Source organism: Dioscorea cayenensis, chromosome 18, assembly GCF_009730915.1.
Source record: "Dioscorea cayenensis subsp. rotundata cultivar TDr96_F1 chromosome 18, TDr96_F1_v2_PseudoChromosome.rev07_lg8_w22 25.fasta, whole genome shotgun sequence".
In the NCBI taxonomy this organism is placed as follows: Eukaryota; Viridiplantae; Streptophyta; class Magnoliopsida; order Dioscoreales; family Dioscoreaceae; genus Dioscorea; species Dioscorea cayenensis.
Window position 1 is genome coordinate 3,713,707 of NC_052488.1, and position 27,182 is coordinate 3,740,888.

Consider the following 27,182-nt stretch of genomic DNA (forward strand, 5'->3'; position numbering starts at 1 on the left):
AAAGAAATCATAAACAATTGCATTGAATCATTATGGATTGGATGAGTAGATAGCTTATTCTCCAAGAGACTATATTTTTGCTTTCGATCAAGCTCAGTTTCCTCTCAGTTTAGCCTTCAAAATTTGGGGATTGAAAACTTTGCTATAGTTATTCCTAAAGTTGATGAATTGATTCATGAAGATCTGTGGAAAGTCCTTCAGAATTCACCCTAATAATGATCAATCTTTCTATTCATAGGCTCTGATTCGGGCCTAACCACGGGTACCCCTATCGCGATGTTCATGGCCATGGTCCTTAATGAAAAAGGTCATTGAATCTTGGCATGAACCTCCACCACAGTTTTGAGTCATCTCATAATGACTGCGGTGAGTCCTCACCAAGCCTTGGTAATGTCCATGCCCACACCCTTGTAACCATCACCTTTTCACATGTTCTAGAATTGGCAAGGGTTTTAAGACCATTATAATATTATAGGGAGTGGTAACTCTTGATTTATTAATTTTCACTGAACCCCTTGATTGTCTAAAACTTGAATTTTCTGCTTTAAAGAGAAAACAAAGGCTTACTCACGAATATAAGCAAATTAAGAAGCAATATAAATAAATTTTATCAAAGTAACAAGAAAAATGGCAAAAATATTAATACAAACAGTATGTATAATTAATAAATTAAAAAGCATAAAGTCAAATTTGAGAAATAAAGAGATCTCAATCAACTATGTACTAAAGAAAATAAGGTGGAATTGAAATTAATGAAGTCAATGTTGGAAATATTTTTGTACATAACACAACACTCAATGTGCTAAATAGTGAGGATCATGAAGTAGAGTCTATAGAAGAATGTAGATGAAGAGATGATTGGGATAAATTAATAGAAGTAATTGAGTCAAAATTAAATTCAAGCAAATTAAAAGTTTTTAGACTTGTAATCCATACACCTAAAAATGTAATACCATTTGGATGCAAATGGATATTTATGGGAAAACAAAATGAGAAGGTAGAATTGTGACATATAAAGCACAACTTGTCGTTCTCGCAAAAACTTGGCATTGGTTATGATGACATGTACTCACATTTGATCAATACATAAGTAGTCTAGTAGTACATGAAAAACCGAATTTGCATGTGATAGATGTTTTACACTCTATTTGTATGGTTTACTTGATTAAAAAAAATACATGAAACTATCTGAAGGACTTAAGATGCCTCATGCATACAATTCAAGTCCTTTTGAACATTATTCAATCAAATTAATCAAATCTCTATATGGATAGAAACATTTTAGATGCATATGGTATAACTATCTCAGTGAATATTTGTTAAAGGAATAATATAAAAATGATCCATTTGTCCATGTATTTATACAAAGAGATTTGAAAATAAGTTTGTTCTAATTGCAGTTGATGTTGATGACTTGAGCATTACTGAAACTCCATAAGAACTTTTAAAAGGTAGTAAACTAATTAAAGAAAGAGTTTGTGATGAAGGATCTTGGAGGAATAAAACTTTACCTTGTATTACAAATTGAATATTCGAATATGGCATTTTTGTGCATCAAGAATCTTTTACAACAAAAGATGTGAATAAGAAGACTTTTTCAACCTTGACAAATGGATGAAAAACTACTTTGCCTTGAAGTAACATATATTAGTGCAATTGCAACACTAATATATCTTGTTGGCCATACACAACCAAATATATCATTTGTTGCTAATTTATTAGCAAGATAGAGTTCTTCTCCTCCACAAAGGCATTGGAATAAATATAAGCATATACTTCATTACTTTTGAGGTGTAACAGATATGGGCTTGTTTTTCTTTTCTAAATATACTTAAGCCAGATCTAATTGGTTAAGCAAATGTAGAGTACCTATCTGAATGGCCATCACAAATAGGCTCTTTGTTTAAATGTGGTAGTATAGAAATTTCATAGAGATCTATAAAACAAATTATAACAAGCACATGTCCTAATCATACAGCAATCACATCATCTAATAATACAGAATTTTTAGCAATACATGAGGCATGTTGAAAATATATTTGGCTGAAATCCGTGATTTAACATATTTGAGGGGCTTATACTTTGCCTTTCCGAAAAATGTTCGTGATTACTTCATAGGAAGGTAATGTTGCATGTATTGCCCACTTGGAAAAAAGTGAACATTAAACAAGATAAAACAAAACATATTTCACCAAAATACTTTTATACTTATGATCTTAAAAAGAATAATGATATTAATAATCAACAAGTGTGTTCAAGTGATAATCTAATAGATTTGTTCACAAAGGTATTTCCAGATGTATTATGTGAAAAGCTAGTCTGTAGTATTAGACTTCATCGACTTAAAAAATCTAGAAATGATATTTTCATGAAGGACAACTGATGTGCACTATACTCTTTCTTCCTTAACCATGATTTCTCTCATTGGATTTTCTTGGTAAGGTTTTTCAATAAAGAAACATATGATTACATATTAGAAGAATAGTATACCCTTTTTTCTTCACTGGGTTTTTATTCTCACATTTTTTTCCTAGTGTAAGGTTTTAATGATGCATATTCTCATGTAATCGACATTCAAGGGGAAGTGTTATGAACTAATATAATTTGTGGATATTCATTTGTAAACTCTTCAATATCTTTATATTTTCTCTAGAGGATAATGCATCTCACTTGTGGTTTATCTCCACGCATTCATGATATTCTTTAAAACATTTAAATATTTTGGTTATGAATATTTTATTTCTATGCGACATACGAAATTCTTAGCTTATAAATAGAAGCATTACAAGCATGTATTTATAAATGCAATAAAGTGAATAAAAGAAATTAACCAAATTGTCCTCTCTCTAACCCTTGTGCTGTGTTCATTTTCTTTCTCCATTTTATAACAAAGCTTCTACATCCCCCATTCTAATATTCTAGTTGTTTGGAAAAAAGTTTTTGTTCCAAACTACTTACCATTTTATAACCAATATTTATTTATTTATTTATTTTTAAAATTTACCCTTTAATTTTTTTTAAGTTATATAAATGAAGAGAGTGACATGCATAGTCTAAAAAAAAGTATGATTATGGGAAATGGATAATTTAGTTATTTGGTTCATTTTTATTTTTATTTTTAAAGAATTTAATGTTATTTTTAACACTTGTGCAAGATCCTTAAATGACTTATACTTTACAATGGAGAGAGTATTTTTAAGAATACATGCATCCTCAATTTTAGAGCCAAAGAGAATGCTACACCATTTAATAGCATTTTATAATTCATTTCAATGTTTTAGGTTGCTTTTTAGTATCTTTATTTTTCTATCCAATTTAGTAAATAAATAATTTTTTTTATTCTTAGTCCTTTTGATATGTTTTTAAATTTGAATGCTATTAAATATTTAAACATATGTTAAATATTTTTATTTAAAATGCTTCATTGATTTAGGACTGGTTTAAGTCTGATTTAGGATGGGTTTGCGATGAAACAAGTCTAAGAATTAAGATAGAGATTATAAACTCGTCTGCAAGTTTGCTATGTCTAGCTATCATCAAATTTAGTTCTTTTTCTAATTAAATATTTATAATATTTTTGTATGAAATAAAATATTTTATTTCTTTATTAATGATATAGTAGCATGATGAGGACCAAATATATGGTCGCTAGAACAAGAAGGGATAGAGAGAAAGTTAAGGAAGATAGGAAAAGAGATCAAAAGAGAGATAGAAAGGGAGATTAAAAGAGATAAGGATAAAAATAGAAAGAGATAGATAAGAGAAAAAGATCAGCAAGTAATTATTCTCCCATCTATTCATAATTCAGATCACTATATAAAGTGAAACATAACAAACTTCTAACTAACTCTATCAACATTATCAATTTCCATTCTCCACATATTTATTAGAATTGCTAAATAATAACTACTAATTATAATCACGTAACATCCTAAAAATTGGATTTGGATTATCCACAATATTTCCTCCGGCCGTCGAAAAACACATTGTCCTTAAGGTGGAAACCAAGGAGCGTCAGGTGGTTCCTCTTCCTTTATATCCGCTATCAAGTATAGAAATTGGGATAGTTGACAATGATGCATGATGCTCTAGGGTGTAGCTAGCATCACAGTTGAAATAGAGGCCTTCTTAAGCCTTGCCGCCATTTCGGTTGGTGACAATCTTTTGATAGGAAATGGTGGTAGCGGATTACTACTCTGAGGAGATGAAGTAGGTGCCGTTTGTGGGAATGGAAGTGCTATGCATCTAAGCTTCGCTGTATTACACTTATCTTCGACAAGGTTAGCTATACCCATTCCCTTGTGCAAGTTGTGGGGCTTAAATAGATACAACTCACACTAGATATTATCCTGAAGGCCTGAAGAAAGTAGTTGAGAAGGTTGTGATGGCACAAGCTTGAGATCTGGGTGGAGAGGCTCTCAAACTCACTGAGGTATTCCTTCACTATCAGTGTTGCTTTAGCTTATACAATTGAGCCATATGATTGACAAAAGTTGATGGTCTGATTTGAATTTACAATCGCTTGACAAATTTCTCCCATACTGAGAGCTAACCCGTCAAATTTACCCAATGGTACCACTGGAGGGCTTGGCCAGTCATGTGGAAGGGTGTGATTGTGAGTTTTTAGTCATGATGATGTGATGGTACCAAAAGAAATGCTCCATTTAGAATAGGCAACTGAGGATATTCTAGCCAGTGAATAGGGGAACTTCTAGCAATGGCAGTCATGCAGCCATCAATAAAAGTGTTTGCATTCTTGGCAGTAAAACAATCATAGATGGAGGCAGAGTTGGCATTGAGCTCATGGATAATGGTAACAGTAGAGATGGAGGAGGTCTCTTATCGAGCTTTGATAGTTTTCTTAATATCTAGGTCATGCAAGTTGTTGAGATGTGAGAAATGTTTGGACAATTTCAAAATTCTCAATATGTTGCTATACCGTCATAGACAAGGCATCAAGCTTAAAGAGCATGGTATTCTGGTGTGATAATTTCTCAGTGATAATAGTGCCATGATGGAGCAACTAGCCATTGATGAAGGAGAGTTGCTCCTCCAATGCATTGGCTCTTTTCATCATTCCTTAGGACATCTCTCAATGAAAGCACTAAAATGATGCAGGTAAAGGACATCATGGATAGAATTAGAAAAGATAGGGAGAAAGTTAAGGAAGATAAGGAAAGAGATAGGAAGACAGATGAGAGAGATTGAAAGAGATAGGAAGAGAGATGAGAGAGATCGAAAGAGATAGAAATAGAGATAAAGAGAGATAGAAAAGAGAAAGAGATGAGTGAGTAATTATTCTCCCTTCAATTTGAATTTCCCCTCTATTCATAATTCAAATTACTATGTAAAGTGAAACATAATAAAATCCTAATTAACTCTATCAACACTTTTCATTACCATTCCATACATATTTATTATGACTACTAAATAATAACCACTAAATATAATTAGGTAACTTCCCAAAGATCCAGATTAGGATCATTCAGAACTTAGTATCTTTTATTTCTCATAATTAATATGAGCTTGAAAAAGTGCCATAGTTAAAATTTTTTAGGAATTATTTTGTTTTTTAGAACATCCAAAATATGATGCAAAATTCAAATTATGTGAACATGAAAAGCATTTTGTCTTCTAGGTAGAGCTTTTGGTTGAAACTCCTCAACGGATGGTGGAGCTCCTCGGTGAACTATAGTGAAATAAAGTCTGTCTCTAGCAATGAGATTTCTCAGTGAAGCTCATTCTAGCACCTATGGTAGAGCTCGTGGTAGTTCATATGCTTCCCATTTCCCTTGTAGACCAACACCTCCTTTAGCGCTCAAGGTATCTTGTTCTTGGCAATGAAATCACCCATTCGAGAAAAAACTTGCTTCACCGATGTTGTTAGCAACTCTTCGACTTCTGAAACTCCACAGCAACACTCCTCTGAGCAACGTTCAGGCTGGAAAATGGTTCACAAGAAGGGTAGCTCTCAATCAGGCAATGTTGATTGGAGATTGCAAGACACTAGAAATGATGATGCTTCCCGAATTCTAGTGATCATTGTGAAAGATGCCTCAAATCTAGCCATAGAGTGGAGGATTGTAGACATCACTTGACTTGTCGGTGATGCTCTAGTGTCAGGCATATTGTAGCCAGATGCCCTTGGTGGACTCTGCAGGACAACAATCATGACTTAGAGAGAAGAAAAGCAAGATAAAAAAAAATCAAGTCTAAAGCAAGGCCGCTGCTACACGTGTCTTCCTCCACGATGAAGAACCTTCATGCTCCACCAACTTCCCCTCCCCTGAGAGTCTCCTTACCAATCACGGAGGAGATAATTAAATCAAAAAGGACCTTAAGAAAATGGTGATTATTAAGGTGAGCTCAGCAATGCTAGTGTTAGATCTCTCTCGGTCGGATTGTTAGAGATTCTTAAATTCAATAGGTACAGGAATGTAACACCATATGATGATCATTTCATTATCATGATGACATTAATGAGAGTTGCAATGGATGTCATTAGAAGAGGTTCCGTCCCCTTCAACCCACCAATAGGGGGGGGGGGTGCATCATCACCATCTCTCCATGGGCACCTTAATTTGGCTCACATGCGCTTGCCGTCAATGCCTATCATTGGATTCGGTTTTCTATATTATACCTTTGCACTGCACGAACTACAATTTGGTTATGGTTGTGCTCGCCCCGCGAAGATCTTATCTATGTCCAAGAGTGAGAAGAGGCCTCACTGAAACACCTTTGAGTGTTGGCACATCTAAAGAGCTCAATAGTTTTCCTGATGGAGATCGCCGTTGATGTCGGAGTACAAAGTTTCAAGGTTTTGCTTGAAGACTCTGGTATCCCATTCCTGCATTCAAAAATAGTTCAAGCTCTGGCTGCCAACCAAAAACCCAATGCTGTAGGAACTATTAGATAAGGAACGACGGACACTACCAACTCCAGTGATAGTTTGATGAAGAACAAGATTTCTATACCTTCTCATAACACTGATCAAATCCCAAGAGAGATCAAGGGAAAGTCTTTGGTGTAGGTGATGCTCCTTGTTGAGATTTCCTGCAAGTCCATGGAGCGCGGCTCCGTACTTGAGCCATAGACGAGGGATGGGTATGCTCCCACCGTCCTCCCTAATGTTGTAGAATTACCTTCACCACCTCCCACTGAGTTGAGGTAGAGCTCCAATGTTCGGCGTGAGTGTGGTGACCCCATGATCCCTTTGGTCTCAATTGCGAGTCCTAAGAGAGGATACATGATGTGTATATACAGGAGCATTGTTACTAGTTATCCAACGGGATTCTCGAGATAATGTTGTCTCCATGAAGATGGCATCTTCTTTGCCTCGGGATTGAGCTAATCTAATAGATGATGATCTCCTTATTCCTTCCGATCTTAATCCATTAGAGGGATCTCGAGATAAGGTTTCAAATGTTGATCTCAATCCTACGGAAGGACCTTGAGATAAGGTCTTATTTGATGAAAGGATTTTAAATTCTTCTTCTATTTTGTCTATGCCTCGAGATGGGGTTTCCATTGTTAAAACATATACTCTGATTGATGATGATGAGATGCCGCGGGATAAGGATTTCCAGATGTTATCACCGCTCCTTCTAAAACTATGTTATTGCCTAGTGATATGTCTAAATCCCTAGATTGGTCTTTTTTAAACTTATGCGATCTCTATAAATCAGTGTCACACAAGACCAATCCCACCAAATTAAAGAACATTCTACCCTGTCATTTGAGGTTTTTTCCACCGATAATTGCAATCCCAAAAGGATATAAATGGTTAGTCTTGCACGGGGTTGGACTTTAATTCCAAATGCCTTTTCTAATAAATTCACCCTAGAGAGTAGACCCCACCTGATTCCACTCCAGAAGATCCTCTTGACGAGGAGCTTGTTAATTAGGGAGATGATGAGGATCAAGATTATCCTGTAATAAAGATAATTTTCTTGAAGACAATATTCCCTTTGAGGTAGAAGAAGACCATCTCCAAGTGGACCCTACTCCTGCATAATAGCATGATCCAATTGTTGACTTAGGTAAAGGGGAAATGGATCTAGATGCCATAGGTGATCCAAAGATCGGACAGTTACAGGAAGCACAACCCACTTACCCCAGTGTAATAGTTCCTACATCTGCTAAAATTAAAAGGAGTGATAGAACCAAGAAACCTTCCACTCGTTGGAATAAAGAAGCAGGATTTCTTCCTCATCCACCTAGGTCCACTAAGAAGAAGATTCCAGAAGATCCAAGAGAAGGTGCACCCATTTTAAATTATTCTAGCCTTAATTCTTGGTCTGATGCTCAAAATTTTAATATAGTATATTTTGTGGTTTGAAATTCTTGGGTACCCCTAATCACAAGTTTAAATGCATTGAAATGTTAAAAAACCTAGAAGCAGATAGAACTACTATTTTTATTTTCACCAGGTAGGATCCTTTGTAAACCCTGCTGACCAGACCCTAAACATTTCTCAATGAAAGTTTTATCTTGGAATGTTAGAGGTCTGGGCAAGGCGTCTAAACGCTACTTCTTAGTTAAAGATTTTCTGATTTCTACCAAAGCAAATATAGTTTGTTTACAGGACACCAAACTTCAAGACATTGACATTTCTTGGTAAAAATTGAATGGTGGTCGATTCCTAGACTCTTATTAATATGTTCCTGCTGTTAGTACAGTAGGAGGAATAGTTATGGCTTGAGATAAAAGTCAAGTTAGTGATTTTCTAATTCATGTAGGGTCATTCTCGCATACATTGGAATTTACAAATAGTTTTCATAATATAAGCTTGATTTGTTCAATGGTTTATAGACCTAATGCCATATCTATCAAAAGAAATTTCTAGAATGAAATATGCTTTGTGAGAAGTTTGCACTCATGCTCTTCAGTTATCTATGGAGATTTTAATGCAATGTTTACCCGGTATGATAAGAATAAAGGTCTCCCCAACCTAGGTGACCTCGCTACTGAACAAAACAGACACACCTCTTGTGCGCATGTACCGCAAGCGCACTTATAAGTGTCTAAAGGTATGTATTTTAGTATATGTATTTTATACACATAGCATGTATTTTTGTAAGAATTGATGCCTGTTTTGTGCTTAATCGAGTATTATTTGCTTTGTAGGGCATGGAGGAGCCATGGAGAACACGAGGATATTATTTGGGCGAAAAAAAGAAAAAAACCGGGTCGTGGTACTGCATTAAATTATTGTAGTAGGAGTATTATAACAATTACACTGTACTACTCACTGTAGTACCTGGAGGATTTTCGGGCAAGAAGATGTTCTAGGTCATACGGCCTCAATACAGCCCGGGACCCCGGGATTGACACTGTAGCAATAGAAACAAGAGATTTGGCCTAAATCATACGGCCTTAATGACCCCCTCATTGACCGGATTGACCCGGGATGGCTCGAACTTTGAGGATTTTGTGCCCCTTTTGACCTCTATACGACCCCTATACGGTCCATATACAAGGGAGGTATAAAAGCACATTTGTAGGGCATTAAAGGGGACTTCTTGGCAGCCATCACTTGGGAGAAGATAGAGGTCTTCTTTGAGGAAGACATTCTTCAGGCTAGAGAAGAGATCAAGAGCTTGACCATCAAAGGGAGAGATTCAAGACCAAGGGAGGAAGGATCAAGGGTCATTTGACATTCATTCAACTGGAGGAAGCGTTATTCAGCCAACCTACTTCTTCTTCTTCATCATTGCTACTAGAGAGTGTCACTTATGAACTCATTCTTTGCTTTTATGGATTTTGTTGTTCTTGTTTGTATGATGGCACACTAGACTCCCAAGGCCACCGGATATAGGTGAAACTTGGGGGGTTCATCATGTATTTTGGATGCTTTTTATTTAATTGAGATGCTTGAGTTGATTTATGGTTAGCTCATTGTTCTTCATGCCTAGAACTATTAAATGGAGATCCATGTTTTTTTTATTGAGCTATACACGTAGATTTGACCTACTCGTGTGTATTAGATCATTAATGAGCTAAAAAGGGTTTGCTTGCAACAACATACCGAGAAATTGGATGTCGGTAGCCCTCCGAACCACAAGGATAGACTTAGGGTAAGTTTGTCCTTATTCCGGGATCTCCTTGTTCTTAATATAATCATAGGGATGTTGGTTAGAGAGAGATTCCTATCAACATTCGTATGGGATTAGGGCTCAATCGCTGAGAAATTAGGATTGGTCTAACTTTGAGATCCCTCGGTCTAAATCATCCTTGCTATGCTTTATTGTGGATCCATATATCATGATGACCCCTTAAGGGGATCCACATCCATAGGCCTTTGCATACCATTGTTGCTCTTGAAATCACTTATCATATTCTATAATTCTTATGCTTGTATTTTGTTTACTTTCTTGTATCAATTAGAGTAATTCACCATGCTTAGATTGTGAGGTTAGATAATAGGTGATGAAGGAGTAATGGGAGCTCCTTAGCCCCTTGGAATATGATCCTTGTGTTCTTGCACAAGGTATTACTTGGCAATCCCGTACACTTGCAGGGAAGTAATCACGCATTGATGTCAAAGTAATAAAGTGCCCAATGGGTCGGGTTGTCAAATCCACTGGGAACAAGGTTACTAGTAGTAACAATTTCTTTGCTATCTAGCCTAATGATCAATAGGATGATGTGATGATCTAGTGTGTAAAGAAGTGAATACCAAAGATGAATATGCAAGGATAAAATAGAGGGAGATCTTAATCAGCAAAACTGGGGTATTCAGACAATGCTCCCTAGGATTCAGGTATTAGGTACCGGGTGTGCAAAGTGTTTTTAGAATGAGCAGGTAAAGTTGTGGAAATCCAACGATAATTGGATCCTAGCTCCAGATCACTAATACTGGTCCCCTACGAGATCCCGGAGGAAAAATCTCTAAGGTGAAAGGTTTCTAGCCCCCTACAAGGTCCTGGTGGAGAACTTTCTCAATCTCAGCACTTTACACCATACATGGTTGCTTAGAGATTAAGGAATATGGAGATTGAATACACCAATCAGAGGGGAAAGGGGACACTCCATTATCTCATGACTCACCCTCTCAATCTTGAGGTTCTAACCCTAATGGAGACCTCTCTCTCACAAAGGTGAACAAATCATGCAAACCAAACAACCATAAGATCATTAAGGCAAGTATGAATTAGGCAAACAAGATTGAAACTCAACCAAAATCAGATTATATAGAAACACAAAGCAAATCCACACAAGATTAGAATCTTAGGGTTCTTAAGCCCAAATACCCTCTAGGGCTTTAGCTCTCCATGGAGCAATATACAAAACAAACTACCAATGATTGAAAGTATATAAAATTCATAGAAATAAAACCCCCTATATTTGAATTGATGGTCTTGATGAAATCCACTCAGAAGCTAGGGTCACTGGTGGCTTCCTTGATGCTATGACGGAGTAGGAATCAAAGAAAATTGGTGAAGAAACGCCTCCTAAGACGCAAAAGACCTCATCTCCAAACCCTAGCCGTCTCACATCTCGAGAGCTGCACAAAAGACACCAAAGAATAGGGCAAAAGGACTATTTATAATAACTAGCTCATGCCTATCACGTGCCTTGACTTGCCCAGGTGGGCTACAGATTTCTTTACTTGCCCTGGTGGAATTATGACCCGGTCGGGCGAACAAGGATTTGTTTCAGTACTACTATAATGATTTACTATAGTGTTATTGCCGCAGTACTTTGCTATAGTTCTCTCATAAACATGACTCCAAAACTTTTCTCTTAAGGCCACATGGATGGGCACCGTCCACGTGGTAGGCTATGAGGCTTCTTGTCATCTAATCATCATTGGGAAGGCTCTTGAAGTCTTTACACAAGTAGAAACATGGGATGTGGCTACCTTTGTACCCTTCCAACTTGCAATTTAACTTGAATTCTCTTGGAAGTTGCCACACATCCCCATGTGTATGAGCTCCGCTTGTGTCTTGATCCTTATGTTGGGGAAAAAAACTCCCAAAATATATCTTCATAACCTATCTTTGCTTTCTTTTCTTCTCTCAAGACCTTCACAATCCTATTTGCACAAAGGAACACCAAATACAATTTATGAGACATAAAACATGATAAAAATGATGCACAATGCATGTAAAACATATAAAAAAATATGTTCACTCAAGCACTTATCAAAAACCTTTTTGAAGAGCTTAATCTAGTAGACCCTCCTTTTCAGGGTCAAGGGTACAAGTGGACAAATGGTCAATTAGACCTGATCTGGGTTTGCCAAGATCGATTCCTACTATTTCAAGACTGTGCATCTTTGCAAGGGCTTACCAATATACCCGGCCTATGTTTGGGTCTGATCATGCCCTAATTTGTCTAGAGTTTGGTTCACACCTTTTGAGTCCTCAAAATTTCCATTTAATGAAATCCTGGTACCTTGATGAGAACCTAGGAAATCTTATCCAGGAATAATGGACTGAGATTACTCTAGAGGTATGTGGCACTTTCATCCTCTCTATGAGGTTAATTAATCTGAAAGTTAAGCTTTGAATGTGGGACTTAGCTATAAGTGCTATATTGAGCTAGAGGGATGCCTCAGAGACTTTCCTGTCTATTAGATTGCATAAAAATTCTCTTCTTCTAAAAAAAATTCTTTAGATTCTATTAGTAAAATTAGATCCCTTTCTGATGCTGAGTCATAACGCTTTTCTCAGTTAAGAATGAAACACTCCTTTCTTTTGTTTGAAGGGGAATTATACTGGAAGCAACATTCCCTATTACTTGGCTTAAAGAAGGTGATTCTAATACAAAATTCTTTCACTTGATGAGTAATGGTTGGTGGAATAAAATTTTTTTTCCCCAAATTCGTAATAACAGGGCTTGGATAGAAAGGGACCTAAACCTTGGTAAGACCTTCACAGAGTACTTTTGCCTTCTCTTTGGATCACCTAGACCTTTTGGATTCCTCTTAGATCGGTAAAACCTGTTCTTGCATAAAGAGAGAATAGATCTCTCAGCTCTAGATCTTACTTTTTCAATTGATGAAACTAAATAGGCAGTGTTTGACTTGGGAGTAGACAAGGCTCCAGGACCTGATGGGTTTCCCATGTTTTTCTTCCAAAAAACACTAGGCCTTGGTCCAAGATGGTTGTGACAAACTGTGCAACTATTTCTTTGAGAGTAGGGTTAATGTCGGACATCTAAACTAGGTCAATATAGCACTTATAGCTAAGTCTAACTCACCAGAGTTCATAAATGAGTATTGTTATATTAGCCTTATGAATTCTCATGTAAAATCATTTCCAAACTGCTAGCTAATAGGTAAGTCAAGTAATCAATACATTTGTAGATGATTCACAATAGGCTTTCATAAAAGTCAGATGCATAGCAGATAATATTATTGCTGCTCAGGAACTGATATTCAAACTCCATAAGAAAAAGCTCCTAGGATATGCTTTTAAAGTAGATTTTGAGAAATCTTTTAATTCACTAGATAGGAATTTTTTCCTGGATGTCCTAGCTTCTACAGGTTTGGATCTCACCGGATTTCTTGGATTTATAACATCCTTAGCTCTGCTAAGGCTATAGTACATGTCAACAGGAAGATCTTCTCTCTCCCATGCTCTTTGCCTTGGCAATAGATACCTTGAGTACAATGTTCATGTACAAGCTATGTTTGAGAGACTTATTAGGGGTTACCCTAGAACCCTTGGAAAATATTTGTCACCTACAATATGCGGATGACCTTATTATTTTCACAGATGGAGGACAGGAAAATCTTTAAATTATTTACTTGATTGTCTATCTCTTTAGAGGTTCTTTAGGCCTAACCATTAATTTTTTTGTAAGAATTGTCTATACTCAACTAATTATGGTTTCCAGCCAAATGTTGCCTCATCTGCCATTCTTAATTGTGAAAGAGATTGCCTACCCATTACTTATCTACGGGTCCCACTCTCTAGGAGGCATCCTAGGCGTTAAGATTGGACAAAATTAATTCTCATGGTTCATGCTAAGCTCACGTCCTTTAAAGCTAACTAACTTTTTCTAGGGGGCTGTCTCACCCTCCTTAACTTTATTATGACCTCGATCCCAAACTATTGGATGTCAGTGTTCAAACTGCCAGTATGGGTTGTAAAAAAAATAGACAAGATCAGAAGAGATTTTTTTTGGAAATGTCTGAAGTTGGGATCAAAGGGTATTTACCTAGTTGCTTGGAAGAGGATTTGCAGACCAAGTGAAATGGGAGGATGGGGAATCCTTAATATATATGATTTCAACAAAGCTCTGTTAGGCAAGTGGTGGTGGAATTTTTTTTTCTTGTCAAAAAGGCTGTTGATCTAAAATCATTCACTTTAATTACTTGAATAGAGGACCTCTAAGACCGCTATTCTTCTCACCACCTAAGAATAAATCATTCTTTTGCATAGGCATTACACCAATTTTGCCTCCTTTTAGATTTTATACCTTGAAGATTGTGAAAAATAATGACTCAATGCTATTATGGTTCGATAATTGCCTAGGAGGTAAAGCACCTAAAGACTTATGACCTGATCTTTTCAATGATTTTAACTTTCCTTAGATTACGATCAGACAATTTACACAAGACTTTCCTTCACAGGAGATGATGTTTTGAACAGCTTCTCCTACAGAAATCTTTCCTCTCCTAAAGTCTATACCAGATTGCTCCAATAATCAAGACAATGTGAAACCTAGACATTGGATAGCAACAAAAGTTTTTTCATATGTTTTTTTTATAAGTTTCTCATGGATGGTGGAACTTGTAGTGCTCTATACCACCTATTTTGGAAAATTGGAATGCCTGAGCAAAATATCTCTCTTGTTTGCTAGCTTGTGAGGATAAAATCCTAACTCTTACAAATCTAGCCAAAAAAAAAAAGGTTGCAACATACAAATCGCTACTGATATTTGCGTTTTGTGTCACAAAGACTCGAAAACAGCAAAGCATTTCTTACTTAGGTGTGAATTTACTGAACGTATTTGGGTGTCCATTGAGCAAACCTTAACTTTACATTCACATTCTTAATCTCTTTTAGAGATTTGGACATCTTAGATTCTATCCATAGAGGCTCAGTATCGAGCATTGTGGGACCTATTTCCATCTTCTCTTGTGTTTTTTTTCTAATTTTGTGGACTTTAGGAGTGCATTACCTTGATGATGGCCTCCTAACTTTGTCTGGTCCTTGCATTTTTTCTTTCCTTGTGTTTCTCTTCTCTAATTTCATGTTTGTTTGTTGTTTGTTGTTTTTTCTATACTAGTAATTTTTCCTTTCAATAAATTAGTGGTTTATTTAATTTTTTTTAAAAAAAATATGCAAATGAATAAATTTTGAAACTATACTATACTATATAGTACTAAATTATGATAATAATTTAAAAATATTAAGAAATTGAATAAATTATTTATCTCGAATTTCAATCCCATAAATTTTTTTTCCTTTACTAATATATATTCTGATCGTAATGACATGGTCTATTGAAGTAATTGTTTCAAAGATTCCAAATATATCAGTTTTATAATATTTTTAATTGCCCATTTCCTGTGAGATATTATTATTATTATTATTATTATTATTATTATTATTATTATTATTATCAGCATTAAGGGCCTGTTTGCTAACATGGTAAGTTGTTGTTTTATTTATTTATTTATTATGCAAGAGAAGGAAAAGCGAAGTGCCATATTGTTTAAATTGGCGCAGAAAGTTCAAGTAAATTAATTTCATGTACTAAATAATGGTTTATATATTTTATTGTATAGTTTTTCCACGTATAAAATATCATATTAGACCACAAAAAAACCCAACATGCATCAGAGCCACCTTTAGTTTTAATCTTTTATTATCTCCTATAGTTTAGTAGTTAAAATTATCATGAGTAGTAGCTAAGTGCACCAAACTTAGGTTGGCCCAAAGCACAAGGAATTGATAAATTGATTAGAATAAATGTACCAGAAGGTTACATACTTTATAAATGGCATCTGACACCATTCTTTTCATTTAATAATAATAATAGAGAGCTTTGGCAGTTACTAGAAGACTTACTTCACTTCATTTTCTCAATTCATTTCATTTCATTCTTCCCAACAATGTCCTGTCAACTTCTAGTTTCTTGTTTTGATCCTCTAAAATGAAATAATGGCTCTACATGCTTTGTTCAAATCCTTTGCATCTAACTATTAAAAGCAAAAGGCCGTATATATATATCTTAAAACATATATATACATACATATATATATATATATATAAAAGATGTACAAATTATTTTGGGAAGAAAGCCACAGTATCATCTTGTCATCTTGTTGCACTTACACATACTGTTCCTTTTCATAGTGATCCTCATCTCTATGTTTTTAATCCATTTTATTCTTTTTTTTTTTACAATATAAAACTCATGCTCTGGAAATGGGGTGTTCTACCAACTCTTTGGTTGTAAAAGTGACTGTCATTATATATTATTAATTAAAGGAGTTCATACTTTTTTTTTTGTTATCCTTGTTTTATTAACCATATTTTTAATGCCATGGTAATTAGGAGCTAATCACAAGCAGTTAAATGAGAAGATTAGCACTAATCAATAACAACTCATGTACAATAGACTTTAATGGTCTACATAAAAAAGATTTGAAAAATAATTATGTTTAACATATTTATTGTACATTTTGACATACTTATTCAACTATTGGTGGACCGTGTGATACTTTTCTAGTATCCATGTTTTTTTGGTAGGACATTTTGTATTATTTATCTATTATTTCTTCTAACTAGATCTTCATAATTTAGTTAATCTAAGGTCACAAGTAATACTTAATTAATTAGTGAGGTAAAGAAATGTAAACTATGATTATATCAATTTAGTATGTCTCTTAGCTATGATGGTAAACAGGGTTTAGTATCAAAATTAAAAGTGGTCCGAACATGGGCTTATGTTTGTTTTTTATCTTTTAAGAAAAAAAAATGACTTGAAATGTTTTATTAGAAACTTATGTTCAAATTATCCCTTCTTTCAATAAATGTAAGGTTTATATATGCTGTGGTATTCAAATTACCTATATAGTTACCTCAATATAACCATCAACTCGAATGAATTAAATCTGAACCAGTGGATGATCTATGGTATCATGTCTTGCTTTTATTTCAATTATGCATTGTAAGTGAAATACAATCGGTTATTCATTAGAAGTAGCTTATTTTGGATAAATAATGTGTGTATAAAAGAGTTTTATCTGTACAATGTTTTTCATGTAATAAGATATTGAACATAGACTGCTTCTTCTTACTAAGTTTTATTAAGAAATTTTATATAAAATACCTAAAAATTATTTTTAAATTAGGTCCAATAAACACGGTAACCATTTCTCAGGGATCTCTCTTTTTATATGATTTAATTTAATCATTTTTATTAGGGTATCTTTTTCTTTTGGTTTTAATTCAATTTAGACCTACATATCTATTTAAAACAGAACCATCAAATTAAATAGTTATAGTTGCTTATGTCTCCAAATTATGTTAAATTTTGGAATCTTGATACATAAAACCCTTATTATAATTAGGGCATAGGTTACTCTCTGCACTAACTCTTATTACATAACTTAATGACAGAATTAAATTAACTAAGGTATAACACATATATTACTTCCATTTACAATTAAAAAATTAAAAAAAAAATAATACCAAAGAATTTAGCAATATGTCTGGTCATAAGAAATTATTTTTTGAACTAGTTCAGAAAACATTATTTAAACTGCTTCTAATATATATCAAACATTGTCCTTTCATGTGACATTTTATCCAATAATTTGCATAGATAGTTTTATTTAAAAACTTTTGTGCACACCGTTAATGGGCTTGTTCATTTTGTCAAAATAAAAAATAAAGAATAAAAATCTAAACCTAACACTGAAAAACAATCACGAATCACAAACTGAGACATTAAAACCTTTAACCCTAAACCATAGTGTTAAAACACCTACACTCTAATTCCAATACCTGAAACCTTGACCCTAAAAACCCACTTTTACCTCTAAATCCTAACTCCTTTAAACATTAAAAAGGAAAAAGTGGAGATTGGTCAATTAGAAAATAATTAATATGAGAGGTTAAATTACTTTCTTATGGATTATATCCAAAGTATAAACTCGTTTGAAAACTTATTAAATATTAGTTACATGGTTATTTTTTTAAGAAGTGCTACTATACTTAATTTTAAAATGGTTCTTTGCGGCCAACAAACATCGCATGCCAGTGATAAACGCCTAAATGCATTTTTTTATACATATTTATATTGTACTATTAATGTATAAATTGATGATTCAATGCTCTTTTTGTGGTTTAATTGGTCTTATTCGTGCTACAGGTCTCAAGGATGCCAAGGTGAGCTTGACAACGCAAATGAGAAAGAAAATAACACTGAAAATGACGTTTTAGAGCCACGGATACTATAGCAACATTGTAGCACGAAAGAGTTAGGAAACGGCAAAGTCTCAGGATTCGTTGGCTGGTCTCCTGATGCTCATGAAGACGCCGATAAACCGGCAGAAGAATGTGCAGTTAGAGAATTTTTGGTGAAATCCCGAGGTTCTTATTTCACGCTCGTAAACAAGGCTATGAAGCTAACCCGAGAATGACTTAAAATGGTGCTTCTAGGGCTTTTGGAGAGATCATCTACTCCTACCTCACACCACTCACTCCCATCTCAAATCTGGGGTAAAAGAAGCTCAAGAAGACATTCTTAGGAGTGAAAATTGAAGGAATAAGCAAGATTCAGCAAGATCTCCTCTCATCTCCCATTGTAGAAGCTTGTAGAGGATAAGGAAGCCATCCTTTTGGTGGCATCGTTGGAAGCTCTTCACAGATTGTTTTTCCGCATTCATCACTTGAGGGAGTTCTATGTTGCTTTATTTGGTTGTTTTTATGGACATGATCATGTATTTTGTTAGTATGAACAACTAAACCCCAAGGTCACCGGATGTTGGTGAACCTTGGGGTGAACTTGTGTAGTTCGATGCTTTGATCTATTTTATATCAATTGGTGTGTTTGAGATTCAAGCTTGGTGTACTTTAATATATTGGTATACATAAGAACTCTGAATGTCGATTTCTAGGTTATACTTGGTTGTGTGACCAATGCCCTTGTCCTAGACACACTTAGCTTGGAAGGGATCCATGTACAAATACACTATGACCATCGGGTATTTGTGCCCCTCCAACATCAAGGTTGGACCTAGTTTGTGTTTCGTTCATAATTAGAGATCTCCCTGCTTTTAATGCAATCGTAGGTGGATTTGGTCGGAAGAAATTCCATATCAATATTCATATTGGATTAGGGGTCAATTTTATTGACTATCTGGTTGACCTATCTTAGGAATCTCTTGGTCTAAATCACCAGTTGCATGGTAGTTCTAGCATCCTTTTCACTTTCGTAGCCACAGGGGAATGCACATTTGTGACCAACTTCATCCCTTAATTTTTACCCGCTCTTTACTTTGATTGTAGACATCCATCTTAGAGTTTTTTCTATTTCTTTTGTATCTTAGAGCACTCACTCAAATTTGTAGGCTAGACAACACACGAAGAGGAAGTAAGGGTAGCTCGTTAAGCCTTGGGAATACAACGCTCTTGTGCTTGCACAAGAAATATTATTTGATGACCCTGTGCACTTATAGGACTCACACCGAGCTTTTGGCGTTGCTGACGAGAAACCACGAGGAATACTCTGAAAACTTAGAGCTTGTTGATTTAGTCGTTGTTTCTTTTATTTGTTTCCTTTATTTTTTATTTATTGTGTTTGTTGTATGTATATTTTTGTTTCTTGTCTTCATTTATTCTTCATGTTTTATTTTTAAATTTTGATTGTTGGTTGACTACTTGTGCAAGGTATCCCTTATATGACAAGAGCTAAGCACACAAATCTACTATAACACCACAGTGAGATAGAAATGACCTTGCACCAAAGGCTAAGAGAATGAGCTGAGAATTTAGGCCAGCAAGAGGTGGAAATTTAGTAGAGTGAACCATCAGTCATGGCAGAACCTAGAAGAACCCTATTTCACTATGAGAGGCCATAGTTTACTGGGGATGATTTTAGTGTGCAAGCCCCACTGTTCCTGCAAACAACTTTGAGATCAAGGCTAGTATGATTGGGATGATCCAGAATTCTATTCAGTTTGATGGATTGGCTGATGAGGACCCTCATGCCCACTTCTCTCGCGTCCTTCAGATCTATTCTAACTTTAAGATCAACTCTGTCTCAGATGATGCAATTAGGTTGAGACTATTCCCATTCAATTTGAGAGGAGAAGTTTACGATGGCTTACTTCATTGGCCCCTGGCTTTATTACTACTTGGAAGGAGATGGTCAAAAAATTCATTGCAAGGTATTAACCACCAAGCAAGGTAGCCAGACTGAGATAAGAAATTTCTGCTTTCTATCAAGGTGATTCAGAGACACTCTTTGAGGCCCATGAAAGGTTCAAAGACCTTTTGAGGAAATGCCCTCACCATGGTTTCTCTTCTTGGATGAGAGTACATATGTTGTGCAATGTTTTGAATTATCAGACTCGATAGCTCATTGATACTATAACAGGGGATTCCTTGAATAATAAGTATCTTGAAGATGCTGAGAAATTAATAGAAGACATGGCAAATAATGAATGTTATTAGAGTACACAACAGAAACCACCAAGGGCAACATGCATTTATGAAGTGAATGATAACACTACACTGGCCGTAAAGGTTGAATCGTTGACCAAGAGGTTTGATCAGTTCATGATAGGATCAAGCTCAAATATTGGGGCTGTCTCATTCTGTGAAACATGTGGTGCCAGCCATGAAACTACATGGTGTCCTATTTTTGTTGCTTCTTCTGCACTAGTAGAGACAGTGGATTATGTTGGTGGAGGTCCAAGAGGCCAGGAAATCCTTACAGCATGACATATAATCCGGGGTGGAGAAACCACCCGAATCTTTCATGGAACCAGGGCCAGCAGCAAAAAAGACCTTCACAACCTTAGGGCACTCAATACCAACAATCCCCTCCACAACAAGTGAAGAAGTACACCATCGAAGTTGTCCTAGCTATATTCATGATCAACATAGAGGCAAAATTTATAAACATCAAAGCTCAGGTTGCTCAGCACAGGAAATGGTTTACTAAGGTCAGTCCAGTTTTGAAAAATGTCGAAGCCTTAATCCAATCACTTGAGAACCAAGTCGGCCACCCTTGCCACATTTTCTCTCTCATCTTCTTCTTATTTCTTCTTCATTTCTCCACCTCTTTCACTCATTTTTTCACCATTATTCTCCAATTTTCTTTCTCTAGAACACTCTCCTCCTTTTGAACACTTGTTTTACAAGGTTTATTGGGTGTTTCACCATCATTTTCATCAATTATCAAGGGTATGTCTCTCTAAACCCTAGTTTTGACAATGCTCATCTCTTCTCCTTTCCCTTCAATTTCTCTTGATGAATGGATGATTCTATTTTTATAATGGTTGTTTGTTATTTTTGTGGGGTTTTGAAGGAATTTCCATGCCTGTAAAAGTTTTTTATTCTCCATGTACAAAAGAAACTCTTGCAAATTTTTTTTGGGAAATTACTATAGTAATACTTGAAAATTTTCATTCTCTACTATCATGATCATTTGTTTCTTTTAGTATAGGTTTGATCACTTGCTTCTTGTCTTATAGGTATGCTGACGAAGCGTATGGTCTCCAAGAGAGCATGGAGGGATGACACATCTCCCATTATCGAACCATGCTTCAAAAATGACCAGCACAAGTTAAGATACATGTTATTGGCTAGAAAATCGTTTGGCACAGTCCATCATATAGATTGGGATGTCTTGAGGACATTGGGCTTGGATGAAGCTATCTCAGAGCACATATCGCATGATGGTTGGAACAAAGTGCTTGATATCAAAGAACCTACCTACCGTGAGATTACCTTGGAAGTCTTAAGCACAATTGAGGTAGTTAGGCATTGCAACTTTGTCTGGAAAGAAAGCTTACTGTAATTTCAAGCTTTCAGGAAGAGTTACAAGATTGATCACACTGACTTGGGTGTTTACTTGGGGCTTTACACCTATGCCGACACACAATCACCCTACTTTCATTGCCTAGTTGTGGATTTCCCGCCTCACACTTCACCAGAAAAGTATTGGGTCACCATTGCCAATTCTAGGAAGAGAAAGGCATCCCATATGACTAACCACACTCATCACTACATTTATGTGTTACTGACTTGAGGGGTTGGGGGTCGGTCAGACTCTACAGGAGTTGTGTTACGCAGTGATCTTCTCATGCTCTACAACATCTTTGAGCGCTACCCAATTCATATGGGCACCTCTTTGTAGATATTCTCTCTAATCAAGGACAGTACATATGCCTCAGGACCATCTTTGCCAGACCCTACATCACGCGATTGATTAGAGACATGGGATTGAATGAACGTACTTGAGGCATGCACATCATTGGCAGCACTGATAAGTGTCTAAATACATCACTTTTATTATTTATATTTTATGCACTTTCATGCATATATCTATGACTTCGATGCCCTTTACTCTTTTTATTTGTTATTATTATTTCGAGACATCGAAGGATCACTTTTGTGCGTGAATGAGCTTTGTTTTGGCATAAATCAAAGAATTTATCGAAGCTCACACACATCCCCAGGCTTCGAGAAAGAAAAGACTGGATTTTTAGGCACCAATCACTATAGCAATGGTTAATGTATTTGTATTACCATAGCAATTTCACTGTAGCAATTCCACTATAGCAGTGTGTGTCTTGGTGTGTGGCCAGCAAAGAGGAGATAGAGGGGTGTGCGGCCGGCACACCAGCTATATACACACACGCAAAACTTGGCTTTGAACCCTTTAAAAGCCAATCTAGGGATTTTTGGAGGAGGACTTTGGCCACCATTCTCCAGATCTTCATTTAGGGCATTCAAGCAAGTTGGAGAGGTGATTTGAAGAGTAAAACTCAAGGGGAGAAGAAGGAAGTACTCAAGGAGATCATCAAAGAACTCGACGGCACGGATCCAATGAGTTTTCATCACCGCCTTCTAGCCTACATCTAAGGGAGATCTTTTATGAGCTTTATCATTGATTATCTTGTTTGTTCTCTCTTTGCTATATGGAACTAGCCTCCCAAGGCCACCAGGCATCCAGTGAACCTTGGGAGAAGAACTTGTTTGTATGAATGTTCTTTATTTGCAATATTTTGTTGCCACGGTTGTTTGTTTGGTTTCATTCTATTGTTTTCATGTTCAACTTACAAAGGATGGATTTCGTAGGCTTTGATTATTAAATAATGTTTGTATGGAGGGATGCTTGCATGCATTAAGTCACACAATGTTTGAAGGGGGATTCATTGTATTAGTACGCCAGAGGTTCAGGGTATTAGTAGCTCCCCACAAGCATTAGGATAGTTATAGGCGAAAGCGAGCATTAGATTTACCCTATGCAAGACTCCATGTTCCCAAAGACATCATAGGGGTATCTTCTGAGTCTAGTGGACCAAACCTAGCCAACATTGCACTTAAAAGTCCCATTTTCATCATTACTTGTTCTTCTCCTGAGGGAATCTTCACCTGAGGCCTCTTGTGCTCATTGCCATTTGCTACATTCATTTGGATGTGTGGTCTGTCTTAGTCTATTATATTTATAGTTTTTATTTTATTTATTTTTGTATTTATGTTTGGAACAACAATCTTTGCTTGATTGATTAGATAGTGATACCTAGGATGAAGTAATAGCAGATCATGGGCCCTTGGGAATATGACCCTCTCGTGCTCGCGTGAGAGGATATTACTTAACGACTCATACACTTATGGTCGGGGAGTCGCGTGCTCACTTTCTAGCTTGTCACGCACTCACCATCAAGCACCGCTCCTCTTCAGATGTCCACTTTTTCGTCTATCATGATAGTAGAGAGGAGGAACGGCACTTACTTTCTGGCATAGCATTAGGGGAAAAGAGAGTGTGATGTTGGGCTATCGCATGTGCATGAGATAGAGACAGAGACAGAGTCTGAGTCTGAGTCTGATGCTGGGCTAGTATCACTCATGATTAGGCTCCAAGAGTTACAAACAAAGACCCAGCATTAGTTTCAGGTCCTTGATTAGGGAAAGAGGGAAATTGTTGCATCCAGAGCCAAGTCGAGCGAGACATGGTTGAGGTTTTAGCCTTCATTCGTGGATCTTCTTCCTTTGTTGCCACCACATCTGCTGCCACCACGTCTGTTACACCGCCTCTCCCACTAGACACATAGCACGCATGAGTTGTCTTTGTGATGTTCTTGTTGATTGTTTCCAATACCTTATCGTATTTTGTGTTATGTTTGTTATTGTGTACTCTATAGTTAGCTATGGTTTAGTCTCTACTAAACTCTATCTATTTTGATTCTTATAACTTTGCTTCTCCATATTTATTAGTCTTGAGTTGTGATAAGCTTCTTGATCTTTATAGGACTATAATAAAAGGAGCTTCACTTTCATCACCCAGCTTGGATCAAAATTATCAAGTGTCAATATACGCATCGTTCAATTCTCACCCAAAATGGGGAAGTTTCTTTACTCAATCTCCTCATGCTTATTTGCTATTTTTCACCATATACTGCTGATTTATGTACATTTAGGGGAATATATGACTCTAGGTGTGGGGATGGGGTATTTTATTTAATTGCATGCTTGTTTCACTTGCGATAGCTATGATGCTTAGTTAAGAACTTCCTAGCTTGAAAGAATGATAGATGTGAGTTGTATCTGTATATTTGCTTTCATAGAAGTCTTGTTTTATCTCTAGTGCACCTTCATGCTTTGTTACGAAAACTTCTACCTTATACACTCCTGCCAACCCATCACTTTGTTATTGACATTAGTTTGTTAAATTCTGTACTCAATTTTCTTTTAAGAGCTTTTGGTTATTTTATTATTATCTTTGGCCTTAAGTGAACAGGTTTCTATACTAGGGCACATGAGATACATTGTGTATATATGAAAAAAAAGAGTCTATGATAGTATTTCTCTACTAGTAAAGCACGAATGCGTCTTTGTAGGCATGTAATCGAGTAAGTTGGGTGGTTTTTATGCCTACTCAGCATGTGTATCCTCCAGAAAGATTTTTGTGCAGTCTATGTTCGTCGCACTAGAAAAAAAAATATACACATAAAATACAATAAAATATCTCTACTGATTCCTTGGAACCTATTGTACAGTTATTTGAAGGCTAGAGTTTTATTTAGGAACCGAGGGACACTTAACTGACTGTTGAGGGTGTCTTTAGCATTTCTAACGCTAATTTTCATTGTGTGTGGGGTGAATGGACACTCTAGGGTAATCCAAGGTGTGAAGGATGAGGTTGGAATTTTACACACACTCACAGGAGCACTTAGATGAAACAAGACTATTTTTCAACTTGGTCACTCATAGAACAACTCACTATCTTAATTTCTTTTCATTTATGCTTGTGGAGTTCTTTACTTTTGAGCTTGAGGTCATACATTTAGCCATTTATCTTTTTGCCCCTATTCTTCATGGTTGTTTGATAGGGGACAAGAAAACACTTCGGTGTGAGGATGCTTGATAAACGCCTAAATGTGTATATTTTATATGTATTTATGTTAAACTATTCATGTGTAAATTGATAATTTGATGTCGTTTTTGTGGGTTAATTGTTCTTATTCATGCTATAGGTCTCAAGGTTGCCTAGGTGAGCTCGACAATGCAAATGAGAAAGAAAATAACATCAAAAATGATGTTTTAGAGCCTTGAATACTGTAACAGCATTATAGTAGCAACTGTAGTATGAAGGAGTTAGGAAATGGCAAAGTCTCAGCTTCCATTGATGGGTTTCCTGACGGCTGTGAAGATGCCGGTAAACTGGCTAAAGAATGTGCAGTTATGGAATTTTTGGCGAAATCCCAAGGCACTTACGGGTTCCTTCATGCCAGTGAAGTTAACCCAAGAAGGACTTAATTAAAAGGGGGTTTTTAGGGCTTTTGGAGAGATCATCTACTCCTACCACACACCATTCACTCCCATCTCCAAATCCAGGGTAAAAGAAGCTCAAGAAGACATCCTTAGTAGTGGAAATTGAAGGAAGAAGTAAGATTCAGAAAGATCTCCTCTCATCTCCCATTGTAGAAGCTTGTAGAGGGTAAGGAAGCCATCCTTTTGGTGGCGTCGTTGGAAGCTCTCCATGGCTTATTTCTCCGCATTCAGCACTTGAGGGAGTTCTATGTTGCTTTATTTGGTTGTTTTTATAGATTTGATCATGTATTTTGTTATTATGAACAACTAAACCCCAAGGTCACCGGATGTTGGTGAACCTTGGGGTAAACTTGTGTAGTTGGATGCTTTAATCTATTTTATAACAATTGGTGTGTTTGAGATTCAAGCTTGGTATACTTTGATATATTGGTATACATAAGAACTCTGTATGTCGATTTCTAGGTTGTACTTGGTTGTGTGACCAACGCCTTTGTCCTAGACACACTTAGCTTGGAAGGGATCCATGTACAAATACACCGTGACCATCGGGTGTTTGCGCCCCTCCAACATCAGGGTTGGATCTAGTTTGTGTTTCGGCCCTAATTAGAGATCTCCCTGCTTTTAATACAATCGTAGGAGGATTTGGTCGGATGAAATTCTATTTTAATACTCGTATTGGATTAGGGGTCAATTTCCTTGACCATCGGTTGACCTATCTTAAGAATCTCTTGGTCCAAATCACTAGTTGCATGGTAGTTCTAACATACTTCTCACTTTTGTAGCCCCAAGGTAATTCACATCCATGACTAGTTTCATCCTTTGATTTTTACCCCCACTTTACCTCGACTGTAGACATCCTTCTTGGAGTTTTTTTTTTCTATTTTTTTGTTTGAAGCTTAGAGCACTCACTTGAATTTGTAGGCTAGACAACACGTGAAGAAGAAATAAGGGTAGCTCTTTGGGGTCCTGGGAGTATGACCCTCTCGTGCTTACACGTGAGGTATTACTTAACGACTCTATGCTTGCGGAACTCGCACCAACCAGCACTTCTCCATATTGCATTACAACTATATCAAACAAGAATTATGATGCTGGTCGTCTCTTGATACATTGGTTGAATCACATTGTTTGGCTATGCTACCTGTCTAATTAAGATACCAAGGGATCATTACTACCTTTATCCTCTTCTTCACTACAGTAAAAATA

The 27,182-nt window shown here is 36.2% G+C and overlaps 1 non-coding gene across 1 annotated transcript; it reads right to left on the bottom strand.

Annotated features, from left to right (window-relative positions):
- Positions 1-20,384: 20,384 nt before the first annotated feature.
- On the bottom strand, positions 20,385-20,491 carry LOC120283056. The gene has a single exon (XR_005543059.1). It is a non-coding gene; the product is annotated as a small nucleolar RNA R71 (small nucleolar RNA).
- Positions 20,492-27,182: the final 6,691 nt, after the last annotated feature.